Raw genomic sequence first — 8805 nt, 5'->3', positions numbered from 1 at the left:
TTAAATAAAAAAGTACAATATTTTTTATCAAATTCTATTAAACTTCATGTCATTTCCCTGCACATTCATCTCCTGTCCTGTTTTGCGCCCTCAGTTTGAAATTTTGAATGACACCAAAGTTTCTTTATAATTCAAAATGAAGCGCTTCAGGATAAGTCAAAGAAATTAGGTATCCTTTTTATATAATTTCAATAAATCACAGAAGTTTCAACTTTTTGCGCACTATTTTCCTTGTAATGAAGTTCAATAATCTTAGAAAATTAATTGAATTAGAGCCGATCGGGTATTGGAGATATCTGCATTTGATGAAACGTCTGCCCTTTGAAATTTCAGAGTTTCGTTGTTCTGCGCGGGGAGGAATATCTTCCTCCCGGCATATACACTTCTTCTCCTCTGTTTTGCGAGTTAAAGATATGCACTGTCGCTAAATTGTTTGTAATCAAATCTGATCTTTCCAAGGGAAGTATCCAACATGTGTTTGAGAATACCGTTTTCTCGGGACCCTTTTCATGGCAAAAAATTGATAAAACGCTTTAGTTTCCGCGCTTCGCGCGGGGTTATTATCATTTTAATTTCCTCCATTGTTTTCCTTTTTTGTGCGTTCACAATCTTTTTTGAAAACAATGTTCAAAATCACAATATAGTCAACTGAATTGGAGCTGATATATAGGTACTAAAGACAAGAGAGACGGCTCCTTTTCATTTTAATTTATGAAACACCAAAAGCTTCGCAAGGGAGGGGGAAACTCCCCCTCCCTGCACCCACCCCCTAGGGAGCGCGCTCTGTAAGTGTTGGCACGCTTCGCGTGCATTTACCGCCCCCTCCAAAATGAAATCCTGGCTACGCGGTTGGTAGTGATCGAGGGACATCATCAACTCTCATTTGCATAATACTGAGTTGTGCATATAACTATTTTGTGAAAAATATAGGCTATGTGAAATTTGGAAATGCCATACTGATTTACTCATTTTTACATCCAATTTTGATGAATTTTTCAAAATTATGCTTGTTGGATTTTTTTCTATTGATTCAAATCAACATTTCTTTTTTCTGGGGTGGACTTGACCTTTAATTAAACATTGAACTGTGGGAGAGATGCAAAAAAAATGGCAGGGACAATGATTTACAAGCCAAGCACTGATCGATTTTCAAGTCATTATCAGAAAAAGGAGGTGAAAGAACGGGAAGGGGAAAAAATGCAATGAAAGAAAGAAATTATATAGAGAAAGAAAGAACGTAGGGGAGGGGGGTTGGGTGGGGATCGAGCTGCATGGGAACGAGTCGTTGGGAATTTGTCTAGTCTGACAAACTTTATTATTGCAATTCTTTGTTTCTAACTTGACAACCAAACGATACACGTCCCTCATGAATAACCGGATATATATTGTCACTCGGACTGTTATGAGTGAGAGAAAAGCAAAAAAACCCAAAACAAACATGTTGCGATATCGGCCTAAATTAATTGCATCATAATTCATAGTGTATTGAAGTAATATTATTTCTTCACACACACTTTCTTGTGAAAATGCCTATTTGTTCAACTGCATGGCCTATCCCTTCCCCAATAGGCCTACCCCCCCCCCCCCCCCACCTCACCAATCGCATAGGGTGGACAAAATAATACTGCACGAGCAAGTATTTGGCCTTCGGCTGTATAAAACGTGTAATTTTTGTTTGTCAACGAAACAAAGTACGAATCTCTTGTAATGAAAAGATCTCTGACTTCATAATTTTATAAAGTCAAAACTTATTCCCAAAATATTTTATGAATGTGAGAAAGACCAGCGGTCGAGAATACAGCATATACGCCAGTTTTCCCATAATTTTTCTTTCCACATGTAAATTGGCGGATCAGGGCTGGGGGCGACCAAGGTATATTTTGAAAATTGCTCATAGACATACATTTTTATTTATTTACTTTAATAATTGTATGCATTTATTCATTCATTCATGCATGGTCATTTATCATATATTCTGTTTCATTTCCCCAGTGTAAGAGAGTCTTGCACAATAGAGCTAAATGTACGAAAATTGCTATTATAAAATATGGGCCCGTCTGTTTTGCTGTTTCCACCAATTTTTATTTCAAAATCCAAAATGATACATTTTCTTTTGTTCCACGTTCCAATAAATAAAAAATCTTACTTGACATCTAACACGAAACGAGTGACCATTTTTGAACTTTCTTCACAACGTAAAATTTTATAAGAATCTTTTTACTATAATTGGCGACCTTGCCTGACACAGTCCAATTCGATATTGCCATAAACTATATAAATCGCTCTTGTACCATGATTGGTATACCCTGGCCAAATGGCACTGGATGCATGATCAGTTTCAAGTTTCCAATTTGCACCTTTCTAATGAGTCTGAGCAGAAACACAAGTAAAGAACTGTATATAGCTCCTTTATAGAGGCATATTTACAAATGATATGTTGGGTACAGGGGCGGATCCAGCTTCGCTGATATGGGGGGGGGATTTTTCAGTCACATTTTCCACAATCGGCCGCTCGAAGTTGATTTATGTATGTTTATTTGAAGGGGTAGTCCATTAGCTGTATTCCTATAAATCAACATAAATATTTAATAATCTCATAAGCCTTATATAAATAGTTCGAGCGCGAAGCGCGAGCTAATTTTGTATTTGAAATTTTAACATTCTGGGCAATGTTTGTGAGCCTGAACGAATCATGTATATATGCAACTAAATAATTACTGCGAAGCGTGAACAGAAATTTTAAATATACGTTTTGATCTGATCGAAAAGGAACCATGCACCTGTCAAGGACGTCTTGCAGTTAGCCATGAATGCGTTGCATATTTCAACAATCAAATAGAAGTACATTTTTACCTAAAGAAGGGAAATTCTAAGCTTTTTTGTAAACGTAAACAGGATATGTATATCACTGAACTATTGATGCGAGGGCGAAGCGCGAGCGTAAAAAAAAAGAGATTTAGACTAAAACGGGACACATCATTCATGTTTTGTAAATAATGAAAAGGATGAGTAATTTGGGATCTTTCTAGATTAATAACATGAATAATGCGAGCGCGGATCCAGGGCGAAGTTCCCGGGTCCCTCTAGGAGTGGGGAAAATAAAAAAAGGGAAAAGAGAGGAGAAAAAAAGGAGGAAAAGAGGAGGAATACAAATGAAAAAAATAAGGTGAGAAGAAGACTTGGAAAATACAAAAAAAATAAGAATCTTTCATATCACTATATGAATTTTTCGCTCGCACTTGCATGTTTGATATCGAGATACAAATAATCCTCAATGGGCTGATATGGAGCTTAAAATATCACGTTGCTTGATTTACAAATTGATTTTTTTTAATGTGCAGCCGTAGTCCGTTTATGGTCTGATCGAGTATCAATGCAGCTCGCGCTACGCGCTCGCATTATTTGTCAAGTACCCAATCTCTAGTCTTCGTATTTACAATAAATTCTCAAAATATTCTTATTCAGGTCTGATTGTCAAAACATATCAGCTCTGATTGTCAAAACCTATCAGCTAGCGCTGCGCGCTCACATTTCGATTGGTTAGTTATTTATCTCTATAACAAACTATTTAAAATCCCTTTTCATGACAATTTATTTAAAAAAAATCGGTTCGTGATTTGCGCTCGCATTAATTGTTAAAGATATATCAACCAATGCCTTCTATTCATAAATAGAAAAATACTTAGAATATCCAGTTTTCAAAAATTGATATTAACAAATTTCTCGCTCTTATTGGGCTTATTAGAGTAATAAATAAGATAATAACAATAACATTTCATGAATTGCTAATCACTATATTGTCTTTTTTTATAATTGAAAGAATTTTCATCTCGCGCTTGGGGACACTTAATAGGTAGATAATTTCTATTTTCATATGACAAAATGTCCTTAGAATGTTCCCGTCCTAGGTCAGAATAATTTCCGAAAAATATCCGCTCGAGCTTCGCGCTTGAATCATTTATTGAGTGCGATCCACATCCAGTCAGTTTCATTTTCAGTGTTTGAAATAGTTTTCAGATTAGAATTCTGCTCGCACTTCCCGCTCGCATTACGTAGGAAGATGCCTAATTACCCATCTTCACGCCTTACAAAACATGAACTAGTGTCCCGTTTTTAGCTCTAAATCTTAATTTTCCCCATCGCGCTTATTGCTCGTATTGTCTAGTTATATACCTATTCAGTTCAGGATTAATGCTTAGAATGTCAATTTTCTTGTTGGAATGTCAAAAATGTTCAGCCCGCACTTCGCGCTCGCATTATTCCATTCTTGAAATAGGCCATCATAATTATATAGGCCTACCCAGGACCAAAATCCAGTTGAAACCAATTAGAGCAAAACCAATTGAAACCAGTTGGCCAACTGGTTTCAATAGGGAAATTGGAACAACTGGAACCAATTGGAAACCAGTTGCCAACTGGTTCCAGTTAAAACCAATTGGGCAACTGGAACCAGTTGGCAACAGGTTTCAATTGGTTCCAGTTGTTCCAATTTCCCTATTAAAACCAGTTGAATCCAATTGGAGGTAACTGGTTTCAATTGGTTCCAGTTGAAACCAATTGGAGGCAACTGGTTTCAATTGGAACCAGTTGAAACTAATTGGTTTCCAACTGGATCCAATTGGAACTTCCAGTTGGAATGACTTAATTAGTTACAAATTAATTAGATTTTGCACTAACTATTGCTCATGCCAACAGGAAGCAGTGCTATATGTCTATAATATCATTGTAAAGTGCATTGATAAAGTAGACTTTTATAAGATATATATTTACATGAAAGATCTTCAAATATATGTATTTGTATTTGACGTAATTTGGTAACAGTTAGTGGTGTACTAATTATCTTATAATCTGTTTTAATTATAATCTATAACATTTATGAACATGGTTTTCACTGCTAAGCATTCTAAACACTTATCTGAAACAAGTATGGTACTTGAAATAGAAAAGAATTAAATAGATACATTTTAAATGATGATGAATCACATAAAACATTAATCTGTGCACACTGGCAGATAATATGCAAATTAACTGGTTTCAATTGGAACCAGTTGGGTAACTGGAAAATTTCCAATTGGAAACCAGTTGGAAGTCATTTCCAGTTACCTAACTGGATCCAGTTAGGATTTCCAGTTACCCAACTGGTTCCAGTTAGGATTTCCAGTTACCCAACTGGTTCCAGTTAGGATTTCCAGATACTCAACTGGTTCCAGTTAGAAATCATTTCCAGTTGGAAGTCATTTCCAGTTACCCAACTGGTTCCAATTAGGATTTCCAGTTACCCAACTGGTTCCAGTTAGGATTTCCAGTTACTCAACTGGTTCCAGTTAAAAATCATTTCCAGTTGGAAGTCATTTCCAGTTACCCAACTGGTTCCAATTAGGATTTCCAGTTACCCAACTGGTTCCAGTTAGGATTTCCAGTTACTCAACTGGTTCCAGTTAGAAATCATTTCCAGTTGGAAGTCATTTCCAGTTACCCAACTGGTTCCAGTTAGGATTTCCAGTTACCCAACTGGTTCCAGTTAGAAATCATTTCCAGTTGGAAGTCATGTCCAGTTACCCAACTGGTTCCAGTTAGGATTTCCAGTTACCCAACTGGTTCCAGTTAGAAATCATTTCCAGTTGGAAGTCATTTCCAGTTACCCAACTGGTTCCAGTTAGGATTTCCAGTTGCCCAACGGGTTCCAGTTAGGATTTCCAGTTGCCCAACTGGTTTCAATTGGTTTCAACTGGAAATTGTTATATTCCAGTTAAAACCAATTGAAACCAGTTGAAACCAATTGAAACCAATTGAAACCAGTTGGAAATCCAACTGGTTTCAATTGGATTTTGGTCCTGGGTATGTATCGTCTTCATGGCTACTACAATCAGAACAGGTCCCTTGTTTATCAGGCCAGAATATATATGAAAAAAAAATCTGCTCGTGCTTCGTATTTGCAGTATAGTTATTAGTTAGATGTTTTATTTTCAGGACAAAATATGACATTTACGAAAAATTTTAACTCGCGCATCACTCGCACTATATTGAATAGTACGTATAGGATTATACATTTCAGGGGTCGCGGAAGCGAGGGGGGACTCCAGCCCCTGCTTTTTTCCATAACCGTGTTCAAAAAAGTAAAAATGACCATTTGATTGTGATTTTTTGCATGGTCACCCCCCCCCCCCAAAAAAAAACATTTGACTCAGCCCCCCTCACTTTGAAAACCATTCTGCGGCCCCTGCATTTATGTTGTTTTATAAGAATAAAGCTGACTGTGAGGTATACACCTTCAAAGAAAGAAACAAACAAAAATCAACTCAGAGCGGTCGATCGTGGAAAATAATGGGTGAAAAATTCCCCCCCCCCCCATATTCGTGATATTGGCCGCGAAATTGATCTGCCTCTGCTATCATGTTAGCTCGTTCCATTCTTATTTCCTGTTTCCCTTGCCTCATTTGTTCTTTCTTTTCCTTTACTTGTTATCCTCTTTTTTTTTACCTTTCCCTTTCTTCTTTTCTCCCTTTTCCCACTTCCAAATTAATTTCCCTTCCCCAATGCATGCGCTGAAATATGACGTGAAAGACATGAACACATCGTACACGCAAAACTGTGTATGAACAGAATGCATAGAGTTGGATAAAGCGTGAGAGAATGTCAGGCCGAAGCGCCGAGCTGAGCGAGCGTGACCAATGTCCATCGCATCGCATCGCATGCAGCACGCAGTATAATGTATCTCGCAGTTTCAAGAACCATGAACCAATCTTGTCGCACGTGGAAATTTGTAGCCAAAATTTTGACAGACTCATCTCTAATACGTTTTCATGAACGTCAAAATAAACTACTGTAACATGTGAACTACAGGTTGGAGGGACAGCATAAGGGGTAAGTTAGTCCACATTTTTTTTAATAATTATCTAACCCATCTAACAAAAATTCATCGGTTTCCTAGCTGTGCTCCTCGCCGAACTCGCTGGGGGAGAAACTCGACGGAGGCCATGCTAAAACTAAGGAACAATGATCGACGAGCGCGCACACGGAATTAGCAGACTACGCTCGCAGGGATATTTCGGTTTGCTAAAAGTGGAACGGCTAGTGATCAACTAACAGGGGGAAAAATCAGTCGTGGACGAAAGTGGGCGCTATATAAGTGCGCATAAATTCAGCGAACTGTCTTTGAAATTCAGCCGAGGAGAATGATTTTATTTCTCGGAGTTTATTTAAAATTTAATATTTCCAAGAAGAAATTCTGTCAATTTCGCATTGAATCATCATCAGCAATCGTTATTCAATAGGAAAGATCCATTCAACTGGAATTTTTGTATCCTTTACCAACACTATCCACGAGCTTTAAAGCTAAATGACAGTAGTTGCAGTAAAACACTTATTTAGTGAGAAAGTCTATAAAACCAAGGTTAAGTATTATACTATATCATCGTGGATCTAGATATGGTACAGTTACATAAACGGAACTTTGTGAAATCATAATATCTAAGCTAAAAATCACACTGAAGATCGCCAACACAGATAGGCACATGTGGGACAGTGTATTATTATTGCTGGAATAAAGACCCGACGGAAGTGACAGAATCCGCGCTTATTTTCTTCCAGAATCCTTTGGCACATATTTTTTTTATTCATACAAACAGACACTTTGGTGATCATTATATTGAATTCTGCAAAAAGTCATTTTGAGATCGTCCCCACAACTGGAATTTATCTATTCAATTTGGCATGATTAAAAAAAAAAAATATATATATATATAGAAGGGCGAATTCATTCCAAGATGTTCAAAGATCTTTAAACCGATAGTGATTTATTATTAGACTACATGCATGATATGTGTAATATGTAACTTCTATTGTAGCTTTACACACCATGTGTCTTGAGAGAAACTGTTAACATGGTTAAAATGAGAAAAAATATACTCTTAAAACAAATCAGTCAAATTGACTAGACAAGTCGTCAGCTGGGTGCAACTGATATGCTAGTCACATTTCTGACATATATTTTATTTATAAATAACTCTGTTCTTGTAAAATACGACTAGAAAGTAGTCAAATATGACTAGAATAACAGTTGCACCCAGCTGACCCTATTAACTATTAACATTTTTTACTGATTTGTTTTTAGAGTGTACAGTACCTCTGAACGAGGAGAAAATATGTTTATGTAAAAGTTTAAAATTTATACCGTCAGTCTATTAAAAAAACAGGCAATTAGTGAAACATCGACCTTTGACATTTTTATTGTTGAAATTTGCTTTCTAAAACTGTATCAAACTTAATTTCAACTCTTTAGCCCGGCTCACACTATATGCGATTCGTTGTGATCCAGGCGCGTAGCCAGGGGGGTTGGGCGGTGGGGGCGGTCGCCCCCCCCCCCAAAAAAAAAAGAAAAAAAAAAAGAAGGGAAAAAGATAGGAGAAAAGGAAAAGCGAAAGGAGGAAAGTGAAGAAAGTTAGCTTTGTGGGTTTTTCTTTTTATTCATTATTTTTTTCTCAAAAAAGAAACTCCTTCACCCTTGCTCTAATATATATGAATTTTGCTTCCGCGCTGCGCGCGGTTAAATGACAATATTGCAGTTATCCTTTGTTTCCCTCATCCTTTCTCTTACCCTGTTTTCCCACCTCAGCTGTATGTGTTTCTGGGGTTTCTTGTCAGTTCAAGTTTAAATGTATACATTAGGGCATGGAATTAGAGTAAGGTTGGGCCGATATGAAGTTATCTTTTTTTTCAAATTGATCGCGCAGCTTCTGGTCGGGTCGACTACGGGCGGGTAAAATCTTTATATCAATTTCTGCCGTCACCTCCATATAAGCAACT

Source organism: Lytechinus pictus, chromosome 13 (genome assembly GCF_037042905.1).
Source record: "Lytechinus pictus isolate F3 Inbred chromosome 13, Lp3.0, whole genome shotgun sequence".
Lineage (NCBI taxonomy): Eukaryota > Metazoa > Echinodermata > Echinoidea > Temnopleuroida > Toxopneustidae > Lytechinus > Lytechinus pictus.
Note: the sequence above shows the minus strand (reverse complement) of the source record.